At 43.6% G+C, this 27,223-nt stretch overlaps 1 protein-coding gene across 5 annotated transcripts in view; it reads left to right on the forward strand.

Annotated features, from left to right (window-relative positions):
• The window catches only part of EVI5 (ecotropic viral integration site 5), a 155,701-nt gene that overhangs the window by 5,095 nt on the left and 123,383 nt on the right, over nt 1-27,223 (forward strand). For 2 of the 5 annotated variants that reach the window (XM_073357053.1, XM_073357055.1), the window contains exon 1: nt 15,112-15,310. The exons of 1 other annotated variant lie outside the window; for it this stretch is intronic. The gene's annotated coding sequence lies outside the window, so the exon portion shown is untranslated. Of the gene's footprint in view, nt 1-15,110; nt 15,311-15,347; nt 15,366-27,223 lie in introns of those variants that run through there. 2 more of the 5 variants (XM_073357050.1, XM_073357042.1) reach the window with 2 other exon arrangements.

Here is a 27,223-nt window from a genome sequence, read left to right on the forward strand (position 1 = left end):
TAAAGCTCGGTAAGTGAAAGTATAGTGTTAGGTTGAATACTGTGGGTGAGAGTGAGTGGGTCGAAAAAGAGGTGAAGGGGTTGTAAAACATATTAAGGGTGGGGTTGTTTGTGGGGCTCATTGAATGTAGAACTGGGCTAGGTAAATCATTTAAAGACAAGTTTTGTCTTAGGAAAGAGAAGGCATTGGACTCTGTGCTACAGTTATCATGTACCGTATTCCTTGAGTGATGTGCACTATCTGCAGAGACAGATTGTGAACGCAAATTATGGGTGTATTGGCTCATCGCTCAAAGAGGACAGAGTTAAGGTTGTGTTTGCATGTACCGTAACTCTGTATTTCAGGGTTGTCAGAAGTTTGTCTGAAATACCTTAACTTTTACTTAGTTATGTATTAATGAAGGTTTTGGTCAATTTCTTATTTTTTAACAGAAAGATAAATATTTGTTGTAGGAATCAGTGGTCATGTAGGCAGTAGGAGTTATTATATAGGTTTGCAGCTGAGACGCTATTGTGGCTAAGAGCCAAGCTAGACTGTGAACTTACACTGACATAGCTACATTGCTCAGGGGTGTGAAAATTCCACACCCCTGAGTGACATAGCTAAACCAACCTAACCCTTGGTGTAGACAGCGCTAGGTCGACAGAACAATTCTTCCATCGACCTATCTACCGCCTCTTCGGGAGGCGGATTATCTATGCCAATGGGAGAACCTCTCCCATCAGCATAAGTAGGGTCTACATGGAAGCTTTACAGTGGCTGCTGTAGCATTTCAAGTGTAGACAAACAATACTAATACCTAGCTATTATATATCACTTTTCATCAGTAGATCTCAAAGCACTTGACCAAGGAGGTCAGTGTCATCATCCCCATTTTACACATGGGGAAACAGAGGCACCAAGAGGAAAGGGATTCCCCCATAGTCACCCAGTAGGCCAGTGGCAGAGCTAGAAATAGAACCCAGGGCTCCTGAGTCCCATAGGCTAATCTAGAGAACCTAACTTTTTCTTTAACAAGAAGTTCAATATTGCTTTGCCAAAGGGTGGGTGCCATGCATCCACTAGGTTAAATGTTAGTGGTAACTGAGCGAGGGACGATCAAAGTCACGGTTTGAGCTCCAAGAGTGTGCAAAAAATGTTGGTAGAATGTGCTGACTTTATGAAATGCTGGTGGTTTTTTCAGGGAAATCCCTTTCTCGGATCAGAAGCTGGTCAAGGCAATTTGCCATCCTTGACAACCCTTCAGTGTGGCACCCCATCCCACTCAAATTTGGCCCAGCCATCCCTCCATCATGATGGAGAGGCAACTGGACCAAATTTAAGGGAATGGTGTTGCAAACTGGCCCATGGGGTCACAACATCACTCAGATTTGGCCTGGATGCCCCTGCACCATGACAAAAGGGCAACTGGGCCAAATCTGTCATGCTAGGCAGTTGCCTGTATTGCCTATAGCTAGTGCAGCTCAACTGACCTCACATTTGGAGCACTAACCCTACCCGCTGAAGCACACCAAATTTCAACTCAATTTGGCTAAGCATAAAGATTTTAGAGCACTTAGAAATGTCATTTTTTAAATATGAAGGGCTTGCCAGTTTTAATCATAGCAGAGCTGATGTGCTGATATAATACTGTAAGTGAGAAATTAGTCATCAGCAACTGCTTTGTTATAGCCAAATCCACAAACAATAATCCTGAAACGGGGATTTTTTAGGTGGGATAGAGAGAGGATGGAAGGAAGGGGCTCTATACATCCATCTGCTGCATAAGAGGCTCAGAGATGTGTGACGTAGCCAATTCATCTCAATGTCATAGTCTCAGAATATCCTAAGGAGATGAATGCAGCCTGAAACAATAGCTCTGAGACAGGGGAACTGCTTTATTTGTCTCAGTCCGTGTTCTCATTCCTCCTCCCCACTGCCAATGTATGAGAGCCTGTGATATGCATCAAGCATGCCTGGTTTCAGCTCCTGACCCAGTCTCAGCAACGTGTTCTTGATGCCGCTCCCAACATGCATATTCTCCACTCCCCACCCAGAGGATCAGAGCTTCCCCAGAAGTCAGATCACATGGGGTGCAGGGAGTGGAGCTCAGACTTCCTAACATGCTGGCTCACAGTGGGTAGAGAGAGGGGCTTAGACACCCCAGAGGGGTAGGGCTCCCCTAGATCCTGGCACACACACAACAGGGGGAAATGTAGATCTGACAGGTATTCCCTGCTCCTAATCTCCCCATTTGCTCTGCCACCCATGTCACCCATGCCTCAGTGTCCTACCAGTGCCAGTGTCACCAGTGTCCCACCTGTCCCCTCCCACTTCCCCAATCCTCCCTTCCCCGACCTGTGCCCCCAACCTCTCTCCCCTACCATCCATCCCCATTTATCTCTCTCTTCGTAGTCCCCCTCCTCTCACTACAGCCCCAAACTGCTGTCCCCATATTCTCCCCAACTCCTCTGCCCTCTGATCCCCCTTCCCTCCCAGCAAACATTAGTAATTTATTTTCTTTTTTAAAATAGTTTGAGTGCCCTCTGAATTTTCTGCTGTACTCAGATTACATTTCCCCAAAACAACACCCCCACCCTCTTTGACAGGGTAGCAACACACCTACATTTCACTTTCAGATTTTGGCCAGGGGTGGCAGAATTTACAATGCCTGGGTGTTGCACATATTCAATGGCCATAACAACTCCCCTTGAGCCACACAGGTAACGTGAAGATTGGCAGGCTACTAGCCCTCTTGGGAAATCTGTCAAAACATGTACCACGTAATCCATTTGGCATGTGAGCATTAGGCTTGAGCCCATGTGTACATCTTAACTGTTGGTAGGTTAACATTCAATATTGTGGGGTAAATGTCAACTGATGGAGACCCTTTGGGGCTCAACCAAGCTATGGTTTGATCCCCTGTTGTGTGTAAAAAACATTTATAGAATCATTTCTCGGACCAATTTCTGTTGGTGAGAGAGACAAGCTTTCGAGTTTACACGGAGCTCTTCTTCAGGTCTGTTTAAATTCTGTGTAAACTCAAAAGCTTGTCTCTCTCACCAACAGAAGTTGGTCCAACAAAAGATATTACCTCACCCAGCTTGTCTCTATAATATCCTGAGACCAACATGGGTACAAAAACTCCACATATATTGATAGAATCTGTCAATCATAAGTGGGGCTTTTTGAGGGGCTCTCTCTTGGGCACCCCTCTATCAAATGATCCCAAATTTGAATCACTAAACCTAACCTGCTCCTCCCTGAGGCACACCAAATTTCAATGCAATCCAAGTAATCATGCAGACTTCAGAGTACTTAAAAGAGTTGTCCTTTGAATGGAAAGGGCTCCTCAGCCTTAACTATAGTGGAACAGGTAGTCCCCTATAAATTAGGACACTATTGAGAGAAGATAAAAATAATGCAATTGAAAGTGGTGGATGAGAATGCTTGATTATGTCCCTCCTAGTTGGTATGTGTACTATGTATGTCCTCTGAAAGATTTTATACTAGGAATTAATCACCAATATCGCTAAACTCTCTAGGTCTCTTGCCAGTGTTTGCAACGGTCCCTAATATAGGAGTGTAACAAGGCACGAGTGGGTCCCCTCTATCTTCACCCCTTCTGCACCCAAAAACCAGCCAGAGACCTCTGCTTTGGCGGAATCACCCATGCTCTTTATTTACAATACAAGTTCCCACCACCTTGTGGGTACAAACAGCATCAGGCTTGCAGCCAGCAGTGGCAAATAGCCTCTAACTCCCAGGCTCTTCCCTTTCCTCCCTCAGCTTCCTTCCTGTCAGCCTTTATGTAGCCCCTGGCTGATGAGGCCGGCAGCTGTTCCCCATTTGCAAGTTAGGTTTGGGCTTACTCAGCCAGCTCCAATTCCCCTTTTCTGATTGGAGCTGGTGTGACAGAGGTCTTGCTCAGGGTTTTGTAACCAGCACTCTGTCACAAGGAGCCTCTGAGAATGTAGTTCATGTACTGTTTATTCCATCTTCAAGAACATTAATGCAGATTTTAAATCTTAGGGTATGATACAGTGGATAGGGCACTGGAATAAGACTCAAGTGTATTGCCTTCTCTTCCTGGCTCTGCCACCGGCTTGCTGGATGATCTTGGGCAAGTCATTGCACCACTAGGTTCCTCAGTTTCCCCATCTGTAAAATGGGGGGGAAAAGATACTTGCTTCTTTTGTAAAGTGCTTTCAGATCTACTGACAAAAAGTACTATAAAAGGGCTAAATATTATTAAATATGAAGGACCTAACTCAATTCCCTATGGTTTCTCCTCAAATACCTCCACAACTGCATATATTACAGTTTTTCTTGACCTTTTGTTTATGGTCTTTCCTTTAGTTTCTCAGTCAGTGTCAGTGTTGTATTATGAGAATAAGATTGTTATCAAATTGCTCACAAAAATCCACTAATTTTATACTATTAGGAAAATCAACTTTAGCAAGATTTTATTCTTTATAAATCCATCCTGCTGATTGTTTATCGTTCCAATTATCTTTTAGACACTCAAGGCATGATCTTGTGAGGTGCTGAGTGCCTACCTTTCACAGTGGCGTCCATGAAACTTGATACTACTCACCACATTTCAGGATCAGGCTTTTACTGTTTTTCCCTCTTAGGTCCTGATCCTGCAAACATTTACACACATGCTTCACATGTAAATACATGAGCAGCTCCAATAAATTCAAGTGTGTACATGTTTTCAGGACTGGGGCCTTAGTTTCATTATTTTGTTAGGGTCAGAGCTTAGACTTACAGGAGGACAGTTTCTAGAATCTTTCTTCTTTCCTTTTTTTGAAGATCTGTAGGTAGTACATCTGCTTATCTCAGATCTTCTGGTACCACTACCTCCCTGATAATCCATCACTTTTCTAAAATAACTGTTGGATAATTCTAATTCATGGACAAATCTTGGCCCTGCCTACATGGCTGTTGAAGGCAAAGGCAATGTGGTTTTTCTGCATGGGAGGCAGCAAGGGCAAAGGGGGAAGATCTTAGGAAGGCTGCCCAGCATTCCATGTCCCATAAACATGATTTTCATAGAAAAAAAAAAAGTGTCCTGAGTTTGTTACTAGAAGTTTACCTCTTCCAGCCTGAAGTCAGCTGGAATCTTTCCATTAACTTTAAGGGACCTTGGATTAGGCCTTTGACTAGTTGGGAGTGTTGTAATGCTCAGGTTGGAATCTTCTACATTTTTCATGAAGAGAAAGACAACAAAAAATGTAGGTTACCTTTGTGGCCTGTGAAGCTCGGGGGAATCATTCAGGAGAAACATCTACACTTTCCTTTCCAGTTTGCTCTGATTTTAAAGAAAAATGTATATTTGTGGTTGTTTTTATTACTTCCCTGAGTTAGTTATACAATCGGATACATTTATGTCTTGCTATTATTGTATTTGGGTTATATGTACTTGTTTTGTGTATCAAAAAATAATGAGATTAATGGAACTAAGCTTGCTTCTTTTCTTATTAAAGCTGCATAGGATTTTCTGTTCTTTAAAATTCTAATCTTCTCATGAATTACATCAAATTAAAGAAAACAAAAAAAAAATTCTGATGCAAAATGAATCCGACTGCTGTCATCTAATACCCCCATTCCTCCTGCTTTCAGTGTCTCATCACTTCCAGTTTTTCCTTCATTAGTTATCTAAAAAGTTATTAAGAACTACTATATTCCAATTAAGAGTTTGATGCAACATTAAAGTAAATGGATAGGGCTCTAATTTATTGTCCATTGGGAATATGTTTTGTGGGTTTGATGCCCCGGTGCATATCTTAGGTAAATTGTCATGAACACCCATATAGTTAATACAAAAATAGAAGAGCAGTCTAATGCCAAATATTCCCAAAGTAATTTATGAATGCATACAGTCATTGATGTTTCATGGAAAACTTTGAAAAACATTCCAATTAGAACTAGATGTGGGTATACTGGGTCCAAAGTGTGAAGCATGCAGACACTTTCATATTTCTTTTCTCCACTTTTTTTATTATTAGAGTCGGGGCATGTAAACAGCTTATTTGTTCCTGACAGACCCATCTATGTATTCCTCAGATGAAGCTATAATCTTGCTTGTGACATCATAGTTATTTGCAATAGAGATGACTGTAATGTAACAAACAGAAGATTATGACTTAAGGGGCCTAATCCTGTGTTATTTGTGCACCAAAATCACCATTGACTCTAATAGGAGTTTTGGATGTACAGTTAATTCAGGCTTGAGTCCCATTTGGGGCATCAGCAGGAGTAGCTGCACTCTAAAGAAGGAAGTTGGGGGAACTTCTGGGAAAATGGGAGCAGTCTTCTCATGTGGGCCTAGTGGCTGGTGCACTAGAATGGAATGCAGGAGATCTAGGTTCTAGTCTGGGCTCTGCTATTAGCCTTCTGTTTGACCTTGGTCAAGCCACTTCCTCTCCCTGTGCCTCAGTTTCCCCATCTGTGAAATGGGGATAATTTAACTGCCCTCCTTTGTCAAGTACTTTGAGATCTGCTGAAGAAGAGTATTATAGAAGAGCTGAGTATTATTATTAATCTCAGTCAAAATTTTTGTTGAGGTTCAGAGTGTCAGTAAACTAAGGGTAAAAAAAATCAAGACAGAGAAAGACAAGGAATTTAGATACAGATTAAAGTAAATAGTTTCCTGAACATCTGCAAGTATGGAAATGCACAATTTAAGCATTCAGATGCCCTTAACTCTGCTCCTGTAAGGATACCAGCTTCCAATCTTCCTTTTATTTCTTTCATATCTACTTTGTAAGAAGTGATTTTTGGATCAAAGACTTCTAAGGGTTTTAAGAAGTCCACAGCCTTGCACACATCTTCCACTTGTAAAAGCCACTGTACCCGTATAGTGACTGTGCCAACACCATCCTGCCATCTTTTCTTCGTTGTTCTTTTGTGTAAGGTCTTTAAAAAGTCTGCAGTCTATAGCTGTGAGCATCTTATGTTTGGAGGTAGCACTATATGGTATAGTTTGAGGGATGTATTCAGATGTGCTCTGCAGAACATTAGTTTAATAACTGATTTCATAGATGTGTCTGATACTGAGTGTGATGCTTTATCACAACAATGACTTTGCTCTTTTTACTTAAGAGCTACAATTTCAGAAGTCTGGTCGTAGGTTTATAAGTATGCAAGATCCCTTTTTAATAATGTGTATAATTGCAGCACATGGAATCTTGCCTCAGAGACGGGGGATGACTGCCTTTCATGGGTTATTTGCAGGATCCTACCAAATTCATGATCATGAAAAACACATCACAGACAGTGAAATCTGGTCTCCCCCCGTGAAATCTGGTCTTTTGTGTGCTTTTACCCTATAATATACAGATTTCACGGGGGGAGACAAGCATTTCTAAAATTGGGGGCCCTGACCCAAAAGGGGATTGTGGGGGGGGGTCACAGGGTTATTTCAGGGAGGGTTACAGTATTGCCACCCTTACTTCTGCATTGCCTTCAGAGTTGGGAGGCCGGAGAGCGGTGGCTGTTGGCTGGGCGCCCATCTCTTACGGCAGCACCCGGCCTGCAGCAGTACAGAAGTAAGGGTGGTAATACCATACCATGCCATCCTTACTTCTGCACTGCTGCTGGCAGCAGCTCTGCCTTCAGAGCTGGGATACTGGCCAGCAGCTGCCGCTCTCCAGCTGCCCAGCTCTAAAGGCAGAAGTAAGGGTAGCAGTACCACAACCCCTCTTACAATAATCTTGAAACCATAGGCAGCAGGTATAATAGGCTAGGGAAGGCCTTGCCTTCCCTGGCCTGCCACCGCTGGACACCTGGGCCCCAGGTGTAGCCCCAAGTAGCCCCAGCCCTTCCCCAAGACCCACCACCACCTTTTTCACTCTACGCCCCCCGCACCATATTCGCTGCTTGCTGCGTCCCTCCTCCTTGGGTGCTGGGGCTGGTGGAGGAGCTGACAATAGGCTGGTGGCTCGGCCCAGCAGGCACTTGGGGGCCGGGGGGACTGGCGGCTCAGCCTGGCCGGGCGCTGGGGGAGGCCAGCGGCTCAGCCTGGCCCGGCGCTGGGGGAGGCCGTCAGAGGCAAGGGGGCTGGTGGCTTGCCCTTGCCTGGTGCTGGGAGAGGCCAGCAGCTCAGCCTGACTTGCGGGGGGAGGGGCGGTGGAGCCGGTGACTCGGACTGGCGCTCAGCCTGATGTGGCTGGGGCTGGGCTTGCCTCCCCAAAGCTGGGGTTCACCCACTGTCCATAATTGCAACCCCTCCCCCCACATCTCCTCTTTGGGTCAGAACCCAAAATTACAATAGAATTACAACATTGTGAAATTTCAGATTTAAATAAAAAAGTTATAAATGTCATGATTTCAGTTAAATCCTATGACTATGAAATTGACCAAAATGGACTGTGAATTTGGTAGGGCCCTAGTTATTTGTGTAATCAAGGATTTGTAAAATACAGCTTTTTCGGTGGCCTAAGTCTGGCTGGGCAACAAGGAAGTCAAGGTGGATGCAACCACTGTACAATTGACAGTAAGGAATTTTAGTTTTTGTAATCACCAATTGTGTAGCTGAACCTCTGTCATGAATGGATAACAGTCTCAGAATGGCTGGTTTTACGGAGTATGTCTCCCTGGGGGCAGATTTAAGGTGACTGGCGTGCCTGTCCATGCCCATGTTTGGGTTCCTTTTAAGTTTAATTTTGGGACTTTTTTAATTCAACATTCTTGTATTTTTTTTAAAACTTTAGATTACTGATATTCTTCACTTTAACAGATTTTTTTTGGATTGGGAATTTCCTTAGGTTTTTAATGTAAACAATGTTTATCACATGCATTAGAAGACAATGGAGCAAGGAACCAGCTACTAAACGAAACTTAGTCTTTACAGAACACTGGGAGAAGACTAGCTGGAAACACTGGAACTCTGTATAGAACTTTGTGTCAGCGGGAGGAAGAGAGTGAGGAAACCTGTGGAGTTTAGGAGCTCTTCATAGTTCCTGGCTCCTACGGATTCCCAAAGCTCCCTACCTAGATTCCTCCTTCCATTACAGTTTTACAGTACAGTGGACCTTCTAAAGTCCTTAGGACATGTTGCATATCTTAATATGTCTGCAGAAACCACAGATCCAATGCAGATGTTATAAAGTCAGCAAGGAGACTAAGCTGGGTCTAGGAGTAGGGGTCATGTTATCGGACTTGGGGAAGCAGATGAAGCTGGGAAGTAGGCGGATGTGATTTGAGGAAGCTGTGGGGGTTCCAGAATGACTGCAGTATCCACCCTGGCCTGAGGAAGGTTGCAAAATTTATGAGGTCTGGAGGTGCTCTGAACTTAGAGGAAAGGGGAGCCCTCTTAGTTTAGTAGTTCTTCTGGGATACAGGAGTTGCTGAAGACAAGTGAGTTGCAGCCCAGCTGTCTGTGCTGATGCACTGCAGCTGGTGGCTGCAGCTTTTCCCCTATTTACTTGTGCATATGAGAGAGCATTTTAAGTCCTGACCTATACTGTTTTATATAAAAAGGAAACATGTAACAGTAATTTTGCAATAGTGTTCACAGAAGACAGAAGGTGAAATCCTGACCCTAGCAAAGTCAATGGGAGTTTTGCTATCAGCTTCAATAGGGCCAGGATTTCAGTGGTTTGATGAAAATTCTGCCACTGCCTGCATCCCCTTATACAGGGGTCTGAAGTTCATACAACCACATATCCCCTGAAGGGAAGGGATTGAAGATTGTAGCATAGAGCAAGTGTTGCCGGCACCCAGTGCCGAGAGGCTGAACAACAGCTTGAGTGGTTCGTTACCCGGTGTGCTACACCCAATAATCACAACGGGGTGGAGAAGCAGAAACCTAGTGGCCATGCCCCAGTGTTCCCAACACAAGTACATTAGCATATGCCTAGATGCCTTTGAGAGGACCCTACTGATGCAACGCTTCTGCAGGGGACAGGTCGGGGTATGACCATAAGATCCCTGTAGTGGCTAATCCTCTGGGTGCTCACTCATCAAAATACAAAAGTGTGTCCTCTGTAAACAGACTATGCTCACAATCAGTCCCCGGCAAGAAATTAGCAGTTTTATAGACTGCATCCCAATAAATAAGGTTGGTCAGTTACTTCTATCCTAGTCAATTACTTCAGTGAGAGTTTTACCTGTGTACCTCAGACCGGAATGGGCCCTTAATTTAGGAGTTTCAACCTAGTCTCTAGTGTCAGTTTTTAATCAATACCCAATTTAGTGCAGTTCGGCATGACTATCTCTCTCATATATATGTAGACATCAGATCTCGCTGTTCAGCTTTGGTAAGCAGTGGATGACCGGTGTATCAAGGGAGGCTAGGCATTGTAGACTGCCCTCTAGATGTTGGGTTCCAGCACATGAGTTATTGACTTGATGCTGCTCCAGACTCCTGAATTTACTTGGTGTGTCAGCCTCTTTTCCAGCAATGCTTCTACTCTGCAAGGACATAAATTTCAGTTTCCTGGCAGTGCTAATCATCTGTGCACAGGAAAGGGCCAGTAGCACTCTTGTCCAAGAGTACATGAGCTTCCGTAGCAAGGGGATGTTGAGAGATCAGCCACAGCATTAAATCCTGGACCACTGCAGGAGAGGGTTCCTTCCCCAAATATGAGTATTTAGACCTTCGAGCTGGTCCAGGGTGTCATTCCCTGTCTGAGACTGGGGTATCAGCCAACTGGAGATAGAGTAGGTTGGTGTCATCTGTTGCAGTTCTTCAAAAAGACTTAACAGCAACGGGATCTTGTCGAAGGTCTGGCTGAACTATGTGCTCTGGCACATACAGACTGGCAGTTCAGACAGACAGCAATAATAGGAGTGGCCTAATTCAGCTCTGTGTCGACAAGCTGAGTGTAGTAGCTGCCCCCCCCACCGCAGAGCGGCAGTCTGCTGGGTCAAACACCAGGGCTAGTCCAGATGTACAAAGGACTGAAGGCTTCGCTCCCCAGGAAATTCCCAATAGTTTCCATATCAAGGCATTATGGGAAGGGCTCTTCATTTTCCTATTCTGTGTGAGGCTGGTATGCCAGGCTATGGTAGAGTTTTACTCCCACGTGTGTGACAATGAAATTAATGGATTATTGAGGTTGTTGAATCTCATCAGCCTCACAGTCAGAGCAAGCTGGAAGGGAAGTACAGATGTTTGTTTAGCTAAAAAAAGATTCTTCTGAGCTTGACAGGCCATAAATGTAAACTTTTTTTTTTTAATTTAAGACCCTAAGCGAAAATGGATTTAAAATGCTGTCCCCTCCCCCTTTGGCTCTCCTCCTTAGGTTTACTCTACTACAACAGGCAAGCATAGTAAATATTTGAGGTTTTTAATTATCTATGCATCCTTAAATTACTGCACCAGGATATAACATGAAAAAGGGAGATAATGCTGTTACAGCCTTAATCAAGACTCTGATCCTTCAAACAGTTATTCACATGCTTAACTTCATGCATGCAAGTACTACATGTAAAGTTAAGCACCCAAGTAATTGCAGTATTGGGGGCTTTTGTTGTAAGGGACTCTCTCTTATCATGAGCTGTAAGACATCTAGAACAATAAAGCCCTGATCTGGCTGGGGTTAAAAATGACAAAAACAACAAAGACACCAAATCTGCAACCTGCTGTGCATGGATACAGAGATCTGTCCATCGTGAGCGGTTTAAAGGATTAGACCCTTAAAATGTCTTGGCATTTATTGGTTTCTATTATAATTTTAATGTCATTTTAGTCTTTTAAAGTATTGTTTACATAAAAATAACTTTAACAAGTGCTTAATTTCTACCTGATCTATCAGAATGGCTCCTGCGTTAATAGACATAAATTGGAACTGTACCTGTGTATCTAAAAAATACATTTAGGCATATTATTATACAACATTCTTCAAGACAGGATTTGTACCTACTTTTCCAGACATGAAGAGCTGTCAGTTAATCCAAGTGTTTCCCCTAAACTGTTGGACAGGTCATAGGAGTTCTTTGACAGGGTAAATTAACAATACAAATAACTGCAAGTAGAAGTCCTCTCCCCCATTTATTTCTAAAATGCTCTATAGATTACATTATATTTTTCAGCCTTTGCTGATAGAGATACTTTTTGTTATGAAGAACAATGGGAAAAATAACCATTAATCCTAAAATAAATTATTCAAAAATAGTTTACACACAAGATTTCTGCAAGTTTTAACTATCTGGTAAGTTTGAAGAGTCTGTGTTGTACACTTACTGCAGTCGTTGGGGGGCACATAAAAGGTCTAACACTGAGTGCTAAGTTTCTTTAAGGACCAATTCTTAATTCCTAAAGTAAATAAACAGTTTCATTTGTAAATTCTCAGAAAATTCATCTTGCACTCAAAGAGTAATTGCTGTAATTTTTGGGAGGATAGGCTTTATTTTTCCACTCAGAGAAGTTGAATCCCTGCTTTAAAGGCAAAACTCAACTCATCCTTTACTATGGAATTATTCCTGCATATTTAATGATAATTGAATATATATTCAAACATACATTTTAAATTAAAAACAAACTTCCCAAGCCAATCACAATACACAAAACAAATAAAAACAAAATAATTTAGGTCTGAAGTTATCTTGGTATTTGTTGTGACAATTACTCAACTAATGAAAGGAAAAATAAAGAAAAAAGTGACTCTCAAAATCACAATAATTTTCTAATATCAAGTAGGCAGCACTATGCCTCTACATTTTGCTAATTCCAGAAATAGTTTAACCATGTCTGGGTTAGAACTTTAGAGGGTTCAAAATTCCACCCTATTTTCCTTTTCCCAGGAAGAAACCAATCATAGCAAAGTACTTATTTCTTTTCTTCTTATAGTATGCCTGTCTAAATAAATACTTGTTCTCTAATAAGAATTCTCACCAGGGTCTTACATTTTAATATAAATATCTATAGTTAAAAATATCCCCACCAACATTACGCAAACAAGCAAGCAAGCAAGAAAGAACTTAACTTCCTCCCTTCCCCTCAGGTGGAGTCTTTTTGCATCCACAGTGTCTCAATATTACCCACATCCCCCTTATGAATAGAACAGCAGGGAGTTGCATGGGTAGATCTAGGTGGAGTCAGTTGCCACACCCCCTCAAGTCAGCTATAAATTCAGGCCAAATCTTTTTCTTCAGTTTCTCTCTATCTAAAATGTTTGCTGCTAAGATGACTACTATTCCTAGAGGCCATGGTTTCAAGCAGGTAAAAACAAATGTTTCATTTTGTAATAAAAAACTGATCCCTGAAGGCAATGCCTTATAATTAGAAAGGGTTTATATTTGAGTTTTCCAACACCTTCAGTTTGTGTTGGAATTTAAAAGTGTTTTTCTTCAATTTTATGTTGTGTGGAACAAAGAAGTACACAAATCCTTGATGGAAATGCCTTGGCCATATCTGGAGGGAAACCTGTTTGAGTAATGTAATTATTGCTTAAACTGTAAGCTTTTTGGATCAGGAACTATCTCTTTAGTGTGTATTTCTAGAGGGCTTAGCACTATGGGGCCCTGGTCCATGTCTGGGGATCCTTAGTGCAATAAATTACTCTTTTATCCTTGACTCCTGTCTTTGCTGTAATCACAGCTGTAATAATCTTTATGGAGTAGAAAGTCATAGCAGCAACCTAGGGTATGATCTTACAATATTTTTTTTGAAGCAATTCCTTTGCCTTTTTAAGGGTCTGTCTTTGATTAATGTATACACTCCTTTTGTAGTTAAAACTAAACTGCATATTTCCTTTAGTTGCTGTTCTTCAACCTATTCCGTCTGACTCTGTAGCATACTTATACAGACTAACTAGGATCATCCTTAATGCTTACGGTGCTTCATGTGGTGCTTTGTATGAGAAGTTGTTAGAAATAAAATGAAAGCTTTCTATATTTGTATGGTGCCTAGCACAATTTAAGGTTTCAGAGTAACAGCCGTGTTAGTCTGTATTCGCAAAAAGAAAAGGAGTACTTGTGGCACCTCAGAGACTAACCAATTTATTTGAGCATAAGCTTTCGTGAGCTACAGCTCACTTCATCGGATGCATAACAGTATGCATCCGATGAAGTGAGCTGTAGCTCACAAAAGCGTATGCTCAAATAAATTGGTTAGTCTCTGAGGTGCCACAAGTACTCCTTTTCTTTTCACAATTTAAGGGACTCCTTCATTAGCAGAATTGGGGCAGAGACTGTCTCTTGGTTTTGTACACTGTCTAAAACCAAGGGCCTCTGGAGCCTATTTGTATTTAGCATAACCAACTCAATGTTGAATGAGGCCTTTGGGTACTACCATAAAATAAAGGCATTGTTATATATAGCATCAAATATACATGGCACTAGGCTAAGTGTGACAAACCGGCTATACTGCCTTTTATATAAGGGGAAATGTGGCAGCTATGTTCTGCAAGGGCTGTGGTTTCTAGCATGATTCCAGTGGAAGTTTTAGAAATGGTGAAGGCATCAACTACTGTTTGAGGCCCACCTTGCGGGGGGGGGGGAACAGCCTTTTTGGGGAGTACAGGGATGGCCATAACCACTGCAATGCTGTTTGTGCATGGGTGGTTGGTGGATTCAAACAAGGGCTGCTCCTAGTCTGTGTCTAAACCAAATGATAGCTGGTTTCAATAAGCTTAGAATAGCCACTACTTAACAAAACCAGAGAACTGGCATTGGAATCAGGGAAAATCACAGGAATATGCAACATGAACCACATTTTTGTGCCATTCTCCTCCCTTTCAGCCACTGAGTTGGAGCCAGTGCCTCTCTTCCAACCTCTGCCACCCAACAGGCTGGCCATGGGTGGGAGATGGGGCTGGGGGCAGTGGCTGCTGCCCTGAGAGGACTCCTCAAAGGGAGCCGTGCAGTGATCTCAAGTCTCAGCTCCCCTTGTTCCTCCTGGTTGTGTGGGTCCAACTCCCCCCCCATGTAAGGCTCCATCCTCCTGACCTTCGGGGACGCCTGGCCCTTTTCCCTTTCAGCCCCTCCCCCCGGCAGGCGACCCTCTCCTGCAGGGGGTGCTGACCCCAGGCCCTGGCAGGGGGTGCTGACCCCAGGCCCTGGCGGGTGGCTCGGCTCCCGCCCCCTGCTCTGAGTTGGGGAGGCCGGAGCGCTCTGCGGCGCGGGGGGGCGGAGGGAGAGAAGTGTCCCCGCCGCCGCCGGTGGCTCCCTGGCGGCGGCCTGGGCGGAGAGTGTGCGCCTGCGCGCCGGGCTCTTGGAGGGACGTGGCCCGGTTGCCTGGGGCCGGAGGGGCGCGGCGAGCTCAGGGGCAAGGCAGCGGGACAGGCCGGGTGAGGCGCTCCGAGGCGGCGGCGGCTGCGGGCCGGGCTGCACGGGAAGCCGATGTTCGCACTCCGGCCCCGCGGCCAACGCTTCCAAGGTGAGGGGCGGGCGAGACCCTGGCCCCGCGCAGCGGGTACAGCCGGCCGGGGCGGGTACGTACCCAGCCGCCGGGCCTAGGCGCGCTCCGCAGGCTACGGGGATCCCCGAGAGGAGAGCCCGGGGGGCGCCGGGCCGGGGAGGAGTGACAGGGACCTGCCCTCCCCGGTTCCGCGCTCCCTTCCGGCTTCCAGCCGCGAGCCGCCCCCCTCGCTTCTCCCTTCCTGCCCCCCGGGGGCCGGGCCGGATTGTCCCCTGGCCTCGGCCAGCGCTGGAGCTGGGGTTCCCGGCGGCTCAGTCTGCGGAGCCAGGAGCTCCGCCTCCCTGCGAGCGCCGAAGGAGCAGCCTCTGCTCGCCCTGCCGTCTCCGGAACGTGGGCGGCGGTGGCTACTGCGGCGAGTTGGGGTTTGCCCCGTGTGGGGCTGGGAGCGGCTGTCTCGGTTTCAGGCTGTGAACCCGCTGCGGGGCAGCCCCCGAGTGACCCGATGGAGCTTCCCTGGGCTGGGGGGAGGAGGTGGCGGTGAGGCTTTCTCTCTACTGGGGTTGATTTGGATTCTCCTACAAAATCTATCGGGTACTTGAGTCCTTTTTCCTGACGGCGAGAAATATCAGCCCTGCTCCGACCCTGTGTGAACGCTCTGTCCCAGCCCCACTGAAGAGAGCCCAAGGGGAAGGATGCTCTAGGATAGCACCAGGACTTCATCACAGTGACGCCTCCTTCAGTCATGCAAGGAGGAGGTTCCACTGCGGCATAATCACAACATATTCTGCTGTTACACGTTCATCTTGTTTTGGGGTGTGAAGTAACTGCTGGTATGGTTTCAATTTGTTTGGATTTAGTGCTCTTTACGGGTGGTGGATTGTGGTGATTTAAGTAGATGGAAGCGGCTAGCTTCTAGCCTCACAATAAAATAGCACCCACATGAAAATGTCAACCTTCTTTAGAGGTGACCTAAAAAGAGCTTTCACCTTTTGTCCAAAAGTGATCTTGATGGTCTTATCTAGAGAGTGTAACTTATCTTGATAAAATGGAGTTGACATATTAAACCAAAAAGGTTTGGGAGTTTCACTCTTCCACACCTTTTCTTTGGTTCTTGAAATATTTCATTCATTATAAATTCTTGTCTTCAAACATGGTCTGTACTGTTTTCGTTATGTAATATGGATTAAAAACTGAAAATTTAGAAGTCTCTTAATGTGGTTGGTCAGTGTAGAGTCCTTAGCGACTTTTTTTTCTGTATTTCAACTTGTACTTCTGTCATCATATTTGTTGAGTTGCATATAATTCCTGCTTTTCTTTCTTATGAAACAGAGGGAGCTGCTTCTGACCAGATGTCCTGATTTTATAGGGAGTCCCGATATTTGGGGCTTTGTCTTATATAGATATCAATTACCTCCCACCCTCTGTCCCGATTTTTCACCCTTGCTATCTGGTCACCCTAGCTGCTTCCTAGTTAAACTTGAAACTGATTTGCCATTATCTCAATTTCCAATCCCACAACTTACCAACATTTATATACTTAAAGAAATCCTAGGATAGTTATTCCCCAAAAGAAGCTTGATTAAACACTTGAAGTCTTGTTGTTCTGAAAATGTAGATGATCACTCTTCAAAAATTCAGGTGTTATGACTCTTATCTCCAAAATGGTTCAAGGTATGTGAGTGGAAGGCTAATGTAGAAGGTAAAATCCATAGTAGGAATAAATACCGCCTGTGATGCTCTCAGTTAGATGCGGGAAGGGGTTCATAGACCTCATTAAAACAGCATTATTAAACTGAGCCAGTGGAACGTTGATAGGGTGTGAGAAGGAAAGATACAGGCCAAACATTTTCCACTTGAGTTTATCCAAGGAATCATGAAGCAAGAATGAACGAGGAAATGTAAGGACTATATACTGCCACTTTGGAAGTTGACTATTTTTCTTTGTGACATATCTGACAGGAGGTGGGGGAGGAAAGGGGAGGAGAAGATTTGGGGTAGAATAAAGAGAGCCTGGGATTTCATTCACTAATCTATTGGGGTGTGCTAGAGAAATGCTCTGCCAAGGAATGTGCCCCTTAAAGTGCCATATTTTATTTACCCTTTCTGCTCTCTGCAGTTACAGCCTTTGTTGTGCTTTTACAGATTGGTTTTTCATGTATACAGATCAAGACTATGGGTTGTTGGGGGAAATGTAGGGGGGGGAGGAATCTGGAAGGAGGTATGATGGAGCCAGTGGAGTTGGAGGGGCATGAACAGGGGACTAGGTGGCATGAGACTGTGCTGCCTGGTGTTGGAAATCTTAATGTGTTTGAGCAGGAAGCAGACAGTGGTGGGAAAAATTGAAAGGTTGAAATGGGGGAAGTGTAGAGAGGAGACAGGGGAAAGATGCCTGTGGTCCAGAGGAGTAGAGAAGAGACAAAAATAGTGACTTATGTTTACCACTTAACACAAAGTATCAGTTGCTTACAGTCATCATCCAATTAATAATGGTTGTAAATAGACTGGTAGCAAAATGAAGCTGGGAGGAAACCCCCCTACAATGGGATTTTTCCCTGAAACGCTTCCCTCTCCAGGAAGTGAGATTCTGTCCTGCTGGTGCAGAGATATAAAGTCAGGATTTAAAGAAATTCAAAACAATCTTATTTAAATTTTTTAAATAAATTTTTATTACATGTTGCTTGTTCTCTACTTTCTTCCCATTTTATAGTCTTCAGTTGTAAAATGGGTGTTCTGTACTTGTTTCTTCAGTTTACTAATTGTTAATAGTCCTCCAGATTTTATGTAAAGATTTTTTTCTTAGAAGTTTCACACTTAAAATGCTCATTTATTTTTTTAAATGCTCTTGCATATGTACTCTAAGAATAACAAGTCGTAAATTAATAAATTATAACCCCTCCTTACTGAAATAGCCTATAATAAATATCTCTCTTGATTCCACTCTAATTCACCTACTTCTTGAAGGCCTGGTAAAACAGTATCTCTTATGTACAACATAGCCAAAATTAATAGCCCAATCTTAACTTTTCCTGAAGTAAATAGCAATGAAAAATATAATTGTTAGGCTACTGTTCACAAACTGAGAACATGTAGCCCTCTGGCTTATAGATGGCACACTGAGTTAATGCATTTCTTGCCTATTTATAGGTTTATTTGTTTGTAAATGTTGATTTAGTTGACGGTGAAAAGCTAGTATGGTTTCCTCATAGGCTCTTGTGGATGTTGGCTACAGGACAAAATAATGCTAAACTTGCTGTCTTTTTGGAAGAATGTTAAATGGGATAGAAGGGGTAACGGAAGTTGGGACTAAAGTGTATTGGCACAATGTATGGGGAAGCTTGAGTGAATCATAGAACTGGAAGGGACCTCAAGATGTCATCTAGTCCAGCCCCTGCGCTCAAGGCAGGACCATGTACTATCTAGACCAGGGGTCCTCAAACTTTTTGAATTGCGCACCCCCAGGGCCAGCTCTGGGGAATTGCCAAAAAAAAAAAGAGGTGCCGCCAAGAAGACGGCGCGGGGAGTGCCGAGCTGCTGCCGGCGTGCCGCCAAGAAGACGGCGCGGGGAGTGCCGAGCTGCTGCCGGCGTGCCGCCAAGAAGACGGCGCGGGGAGTGCCGAGCTGCTGCCGGCGTGCCGGCAGCACCTCTTCGGCAGCACTACTTCTGCCATGCACCCCCACATATGGTCTTGCGCACCCCACTTTGGAGACCACTGAGCTACACCATCCCTGACAGGTGTTTGTCTAACCTGCTCTTAAAAATCCCCAATGATGGAGATTCTCTAGAACCACCTCTCTAGGCAATTTATTCCAGTGCTTAACCATTCTGACAGTTAGGAAGTTTTTCCTAATGTCCACTCTAACCCGCCCTAATTGCAATTTAAGCCCATTGCTTCTTGTCCTATCCTCAGAGGTTAAGAACAATTTTTCTTCCTCCTCCTTGTAACAGACTTTTATGTACTTGAAAACTGTTATGTTCCCTCTGTCTTCTCTTCTCCAGACTAAACAAACCCAATTTTTTCAATCTTCCCTCATAGGTCATGTTTTCTAGACCTTTAATCATTTTTGTTGCTGCTCTCTGGACTTTCTCCAATTTGTCCACATCTTTCCTGAAATGTAGCGTCCAGAATGGGACACAATACTCCAGTTGAGGCCTAATCAGCGTGGAGTAGAGCGGAAGAATTACTTCTCGTGTCTTGCATACAATATTCCTGCTAATACATCCTAGAATGTTTGCTATTTTATGCAACCGTGTTACACTGTTGACTCCTATTTAGCTTGTGATCCACTATGACCCCCAGATCCCTTTCCACAGTACTCATTCCTAGGCAGTCATTTCCCATTTTGTATGTGTGCAACTGATTGTTCCCCCCTAAGTGGAGTACTTTCATTTGTCCTTATTTAATTTCATCCTGTTTGCTTCAGACCATTTCTCCAGTTTGTCCAGATCATTTTGAATTTTAATCCTATCCTCCAAAGAACTTGCAAGCCCTCCCGGCTTGGTATCATCTGCAAACTTAATAGTGTACTCTCTCTGCCATTATCTAAATCATTGATGAAGACATTGAACAGAACCAGACCCCAGAACTGATCCCTGTGGGACCCCACTTGTTATGTCCTTCCAGCAGGACTGTGAACCACTGATAACTACTCTGGAAACGACTTTCCAACCAGTTATGCACCCACCTTATAGTAGCTCCATCTAGGTTATATTTCCCTAGTTTGTTTATAAGGTCATGTGAGACAGTATCAAAAGCCTTCCAAAAATCATATACCACATCTTATGCTTCCCCCTTATTCATAAGGCTTGTTACCCTGTCAGAGAAAGCTATCAGGTTGGTTTGACATGATTTGTTCTTGACAAATCCATGCTGTCTGGTGACTGTATTTCATATGCATACGTATTTCGTTTTCAGAAGCTACAACTGGAAGGGAGAAGGGATATTTTAGGTGAAGTCCAATGTCTAGCAAGGTAATTCCTTGTATAACTGTTACCTAATATCTTTTAAAACGTTTTTCTTGATGTCTCAGTGGCTGCTCTCAGCATTGGTTCCAGTGTCAAATCGATATTGAGGAAGTTTTTTTCCTCCTGTCTAAACCTGCTCTCCTGTAAGTTGCGGCCTCACTGTAAAATATTCTGTCAATGTATGAATCATAGAATCATAGAATATCAGGGTTGGAAGGGACCTCAGGAGGTCATCTAGTCCAACCGCCTGCTCAAAGCAGGACCAATCCCCAATTTTTGCCCCAGATCCCTAAATGGCCCCCCTCAAGGATTGAACTCACAACGCTAAGTTTAGCAGGCCAATGCTCAAACCACTGAGCTATCCTGTTTGAGCCATGATGTTACTTGGATGTCCAGCTTGTATAAACTGCCTAAATACTGAAGAGGTTTTGACGCTTCATCCAGGAAAACTTAACCAATATTATACTGGAACAGACAGTTTGCTCACACAGAGGTTCTTTATCTAGCAGTGGCCTTTACCTGATATTTCAGACGGGATCTTATGAAGTGCCTATCTTCTTGTGCCTAGCCTCCATATAAAAGGGGGGTGTTTCTTCCTGGTGCTTGCAGCTGATCATGTTATGCTCCTAATGAGGTTTGAATACCCTTGTATTGTTTTGGTTTGCATAGCTGCAAATGTTGACTATTCGTTCCTCTTTAAAATCTAACCACTTTGTGTGATCTCTTGTGATAGTCCTTTCCACTGGAGCACTGGGTATACTTTTGTGGTTAAGGCATCAGACTAGGAGTCAATTTCATTCTGCATACTGTTTCTGGCTCTGCCACAGACTGATTCCAGTGAAGTTATTTAATCTATGTAATAGTTCCCAATCTGTGCAAACTGGTTTTAATTTGGAAAACAATCAAGACATCACATAAGTTGTGAACATTTCTGCTTGCCCAGTGCACGTGAGCCACTTCTGATCACTTTTCTTATTAAAATCTGCATTTTTCTCATCTAATCTTTTTGTTGCCTGTATCTTATTTGCACAGTTAAAACTTTTTCAGAAAAGTGAATGGAAGTATTTGGATGATGGTTAAATACAATGGACTCTACCACAAGATCTGCTAGTGATTCTAAAATGAAATTACCAGAGTTTAAATTCATATACATTTTTAAAACTCCTGAATATTTTAAATATGGCCTACTGGACAATGTCCGACGGCAGTGTGTGAATCAGGGTGATAATTTGATACTCATTTGGCAATGTCCTAATAGATGTTTGATCAGTTATTCTAAGTGTTATAAAATAGCATAGCATAAATACCAGCTGAAAGTAATTATATTTGCGGCATTTTTCTTCAGTGTATAGGGATAAGTCTTCTAAAAATGGATTGCTATTGTCTCAGGTTGTGGAAAGGCTCTTGAATTTTTTATTTGGTAAGATGGCATGGCAGAAGTAGCTTAATATGATCTTTGTTTTTGTAAAACATATTGCATTTAATGCATGTTCAAGTTGTGATGCTTGTTAAAGACATCTACCTTCCCTGGAGGATATATAGAGAATGATGGGGCTATGAGGGGACTTGAATAAGAGTACTCTGAGGAATGGAAATCCAGAATTAAGTGACTTTAATTTTGAATTTTGTGAATTTGACTTAAAAAAAAATTAGTTCTAATGTTCTTCCTCATGTTACTTTAGTTTTAAGAATGTGGGAAGCCATGATCCTTTTTTAGCTCTGGAAAACAAATAAGACGTAGCAGGTTTTTAAAAATTTTTTAAAGGTAGTCTCCTATAGATTATGCAAATTGAGTTTTGTATTCGAGAATTTATAGGCTGTGTGGCCTGGATATTGGGGCTTTGTTTAAGTAACTTTTTAAAAAGGCAGCTCTACACCAAAAATATCATAAATCAGCTTTACTGTCTCCCTGAGATCTTTCTTGCTATTCTCCACTAATGACTCTTTTTGTGGGTTCCTAGAATAGATGGAATAAATTCTTCTTCCAAAATGAGTACAAAAAATTCACTGGCCAAATGACTCTTATAAAAATGAATGACATTTCAGTGTTGGAATATGAGTAGGCCTCTGTGGCTTCATTTAAAAACAATCTTCATTGTTCACTTAATCAAATGGCCAAAACATTAATTTCCTTCATTAGGTGCTCTGCTCCTATTTGAAGTGTTTGGGAACTTGGTCATGGACTTCAGTGGGACCAGGGTAAGATTTTCATACAGCAACACAGGTGTTGTATTAACCTCAAAGCAGGCATTTTCTCCTAATAGTTGTACTGAAAATGCTTGTGGAGGTAGGTCATGAATATTGTAAATGTATTAGTAGGTACATTTTAAATTATAGTGCATTACAAAACGACCTAAGGTCTGAATGTATGTCAGCCTGCACTGTGGTCAGGCTACTGACGCATAACCTATATTTTAAATCGGCGCTGCTCTTGGTGAATAAACTGTTGGCTTTCCTCTAGATAGGTAGTAGAATTCACTCTACTTTTGAAGCAAAACATACACACTTTAGCAGTAGGGTAGTAAGAGTTTTGATTTCAGCCTATGGATTGTGATATGCAGTTTAAGTCTTGGGGTATATCTACACTACGAAATTAGGTCAATCTTCTAGAAGTAGAGTTTTAAAAATCGATTTTATACAGTCAATTGCATATGTCCCCGCTAAGTGCTTTAAGTCGGTGGAGTGCATCCATAGTCCCGTGGCTAGCATCGACTTTCGGCACGTTGTACTGTGGATAGCTATCCACAGTTCCCACAGTCTCCGTTGCCCATTGGAATTCTGGGTTGAGCTCCCAATGCCTGAAGGGGCAAAGACATTGTCGCGGGTGGTTTTGGGTACATGTTGTCAGTCACCCCTCCCTCCATGAAAGCAATGGCAGACAATCGTTTTGCACCTTTTTTCCGTGCAGACACCATACTGCTGTCAGCAGACGGTGCAGCAGGACTGCTAACCATTGTAGTCATCCACCGCTTCCCCTGCAACTTTGCTCTGCCACTTTTGTCTCAATAGCAAATTTCTCCATGTTGTCCGTCATGTGCTCCCAGGTACTTGTGTTCTTCCTTGGGAAATGTGCGTGGTGCTAACCAACGTCCTACACCGCTTCCGCTGCAACTCTGCTCTCCTGGTGCCATGAATCCACCTCGCAGTCCTCTCGTTGTTCTGTATAAATATCTGTGGCATCCGTCGTCATCCACTGCTTCTGCTGCAACTCTGCTCTCCTGCAGATGCCATAGCATACAAGCATGGAGCCCGCTCAGATCACCACTGCTGTTGTGAGTATTGCAAACACCTCACACATTATCCTGCAGTATGTGCAGAACCTGCAAAAGCAGGCAAGGAGGTGACGACAGCACGATCATGATAGTGATGAGGACATGGACACAGACTTCTCTCAAAGAACGGGCCCTGGCAATTTGGACATCATGGTGGTAATGGGGCAGGTTCATGCCGTGGAATGCTGATTCTGGGCCCTGGAAACAAGTACAGACTGGTGGGACCGCATAGTGTTGCAGGTCTGGGATGATTCCCCGTGGCTGTGAAACTTTCACATGCGTAAGGGCATTTTCATGGGACTTTGTGACTTGCTTTCCCCTGCCCTGAAGCGCAAGAATACCAAGATGAGAGCAGCCCTTGCAGTTGAGAAGCAAGTGGCAATAGTGCTCTGGAAGCTTGCAATGCCAGACAGCTACCGGTCAGTCGGGAATCAATTTGGAGTGGGGAAGTCTACTGTGGGGACTTCTGTTCTGTTATGTCTGCTGCAGCTCCTTGGCTTTCACACAGCACTGCTGCTGGTCCCTGTTGTAGCCCTTCTCCTGCATTGGCAATCTGCTTGTAGCTGCCATGTCCGTGGCAGGATTGAAACTGTGCCTGTACAGCCTTTTCTCTCCCCAGACCCAGGAGATTCAATCCCTCCTGGGCGTTCCAGACAGGAGCATGTCTGCAGCACGTCACTGGCTTGGTCAACTAGACAGTTACACTAAAAAATGGAGAGCTGCTGTGATCCAAGTAGCCAACGCAATCACTGAGCTGCTGCTATCAAGGGTAGTGACTCTGGGAAATGTGCAGGTCATAGTGAGTGGCTTTGCTGCAATGGGGTTCCCTAACTCTGGTGGGGTGATAGATGGAACTCATATCCTTATCTTGGGACCGGACCACCTTGGCAGCCAGTACATAAACCACAAAGCGTACTTTTCAATGGTGCTGTAAGCACTGGTGGATCACAAGGGATGTTTCACCGACATCAATGTGGGATGGCCAGGAAAGGTGCATGACGCTCACATCTTCAGGAACTCATGTCTGTTTGAAGTGGTGTTCTTGAACTGTCCCCCACTAGATAACTTAAAGGCAAGTGGAACAGAAGTTCTTGCTGTTTTGTGTGTGAAATAGAGTTCTGCCTCATGGATCTTAACTCGAGTTAACTAACAAGGTAAAATCAGAGGCACTGGGGGTACCCCTCAACCCCCACTCTGCCCCAAGTCCTACCATTCCCCCCCCAAGCCCTCACCCTACCTTCTCCTGCCCCACCCCCACCCTGCCCCTTCCAGCCCTGTTCCATCCTCTCCTCTGAGTGTGCCCCACCCTCACTCTGCCTCTTTCTGCCCCCACTCTTCCCCAGCACCTCCTGCCCATCACTGAACAGCTGATCAGTGGTGAGCAGGAAACGATGGGGAGGAGTTGATTGGTGGGTCTGCTGGTGGGTGCTGAGCACCCACTATTTTTTTCCCTGGGTGTTCCAGCCCTGGAGCACTATGGAGTTGGAGCCAATTGGTAAAATCATAGTGAACACAAGGCAATTTGTAGTTTTCACATGAGCTAGCAGCTCCAGTTAAATGCTAATGGAGGAGTCCTAGATTTGCCCTGGACCTGCCAAATCATATTAAGAATACACCTTTTTCCTACTGAAGACCATACATAGTGTCTAAAACCTGCTCATCTGAATAGAAGTTAGGGTTGAAACTTGTACAGCTACTTAAGTTTTAGTAACTGGAGAATTGGAAAGAGAGAGACAGAATCATTCCTGTATCTGTTACAAATGGTATTTGCACTGCTTTAGAACTGTGTGGATTCTTCTGGAAACAAGTTTTCAGCGTTTGTCATCTCAGGTGCAAAACTGCCGAAAGATATTCTATGAAATCTCTGGGCAATTGTGGTGTTTATCTCCTCTCACATGCGCACACACACAAAAAGCCACCTTTGCTCAACAACTCAGTTTGTCTCACTCACTTGGGGTGGTGGGCCAGTGGGGATGTTTCTGAGCAGCTGCAGAAAGACAGAGACAGAGAATTTCTCACTGTACTTTTCAGTTATACAGTGGTGGCTCTCGGTGAGGCAATGAGGAGGAGGAAGTAAGGAGGGCAGAACCCCCTATAATCTCTCTTCAGCAATGAGTCTCCAAGTCAAGATTAGACAAGGAGAAGAGGCAGTGGAGATCAGAACTGGAATTTCCTAGTTTTGAATAAAAAGAACAAGGAGTAATTGTGGCATCTTAGAGACTAACAAATTTATTTGGGCATAAGCTTTCATGGGCTATGACCCATTTCATCAGATGCATGGAGTGAAAATACCGTAGGCAGGGGTTAATATATAGCACATGAAAAGATGGGAGTTGCCTTACCAAGTGGTGGGGGTGGGAGGGTCAGTGCTAACAAGGCTAATTCAATCAAGGTGCTAGCACCCCTTCTTGTCAACTGTTGGAAATAGGCCACATCCACCTTGATTGAATTGGCCTCGTTAGCACTGACCCCACACACTTGGTAAGGCAACTCCCATCTTTTTGTGTGCTGTATATTTATACATGCCTACTGTATTGTCACTCCATGCATTTGACGAAGTGGGTCATAGCCCACCAAAGCCTATGCCCAAATTTTTAGTCTCTAAGGTATCACAAGAACTCCTTGTTCTTTTTGCTGATACAGACTAACATCGCTACAACTCTGAAACCTCATTTTGAATGTTTTTCTTTCCCATTTTTTTAAGCTTCAGTATACTCAAAAACTTGCTATCCTTAAGTAGCAGATATATTTTTTTCTTAACCATAACTTCATCTTAACAAAGGTTTTTTTTGGGGGGTGGATTTTATCTGTAATAAGTGTGTTATGATGTATGCACACAAACTGTGAGAAATGCATCCCCTCTTTGTTTTTTTTTTTTTAATATGTGCTCCCCTGTATTACAGTCCCTTTAATTTTTTGTCTCCTGGTTAGGTTTGTTGCCAGACATGTGCCTATCATCCTGATGTTTAGAACTCTCTTAGGTCTCTTTGAATTACTAACACCATTGGTCCATTTTAGCTTCAGGAAAACGGAAGCAATTACAACATTAACTTTTAACAACATAATAAATCTGTAATAGCACAGTCAATAATAGCACTTACACACAGTAAATAATCTAGGGATGTTTTTCAGTTCATTAAAATTGCGTAAAGCAAGCTCTGATCCATTAATCTTAAATAATAAAAAACCAAAACAAAACATCCCCCCCCAAGTGAGAAGTTGAGTACAGATTGCTACAAAACTAGAACTACACACCACCACATTAATTTTAATCCTTAAAAAATTAAGTTAAATCTTTATCTAACAGAATACTTTTTTCTGCTACAATATTTGAATGACACTATTTTATCTTCTTTTAAAAATCTTTTTCATTCTGTAATTCTGTGATAATAATTGCTAGAAATAGTCAGGAATGGAATCACTCATGACCCTTCACTTACCATTAGAAACACAATAGCAGGGCTGGCCTTACCATGAGGCAAACTGAGGTGGCTGCCTCAGGTGCCAGACTGTCAGGGCGGGGGGGTGCCACTAGAACCCAGAGTGTAGAAAATTGTTTCTGCTGCTGGTGGATATGTATTCTCTCTGCTCTAGATGCACAGAGATGGTGGAGTGCTGGGCTGGAGGAAGGAAGGCACAAGAGACCTAACAGGCAGGCAGGAGAAAAGGTGAGAGGGAATAACAGAAAGCAGCAGG

This window comes from Lepidochelys kempii, chromosome 8, assembly GCF_965140265.1.
Source record: "Lepidochelys kempii isolate rLepKem1 chromosome 8, rLepKem1.hap2, whole genome shotgun sequence".
Classification (NCBI taxonomy): domain Eukaryota; kingdom Metazoa; phylum Chordata; order Testudines; family Cheloniidae; genus Lepidochelys; species Lepidochelys kempii.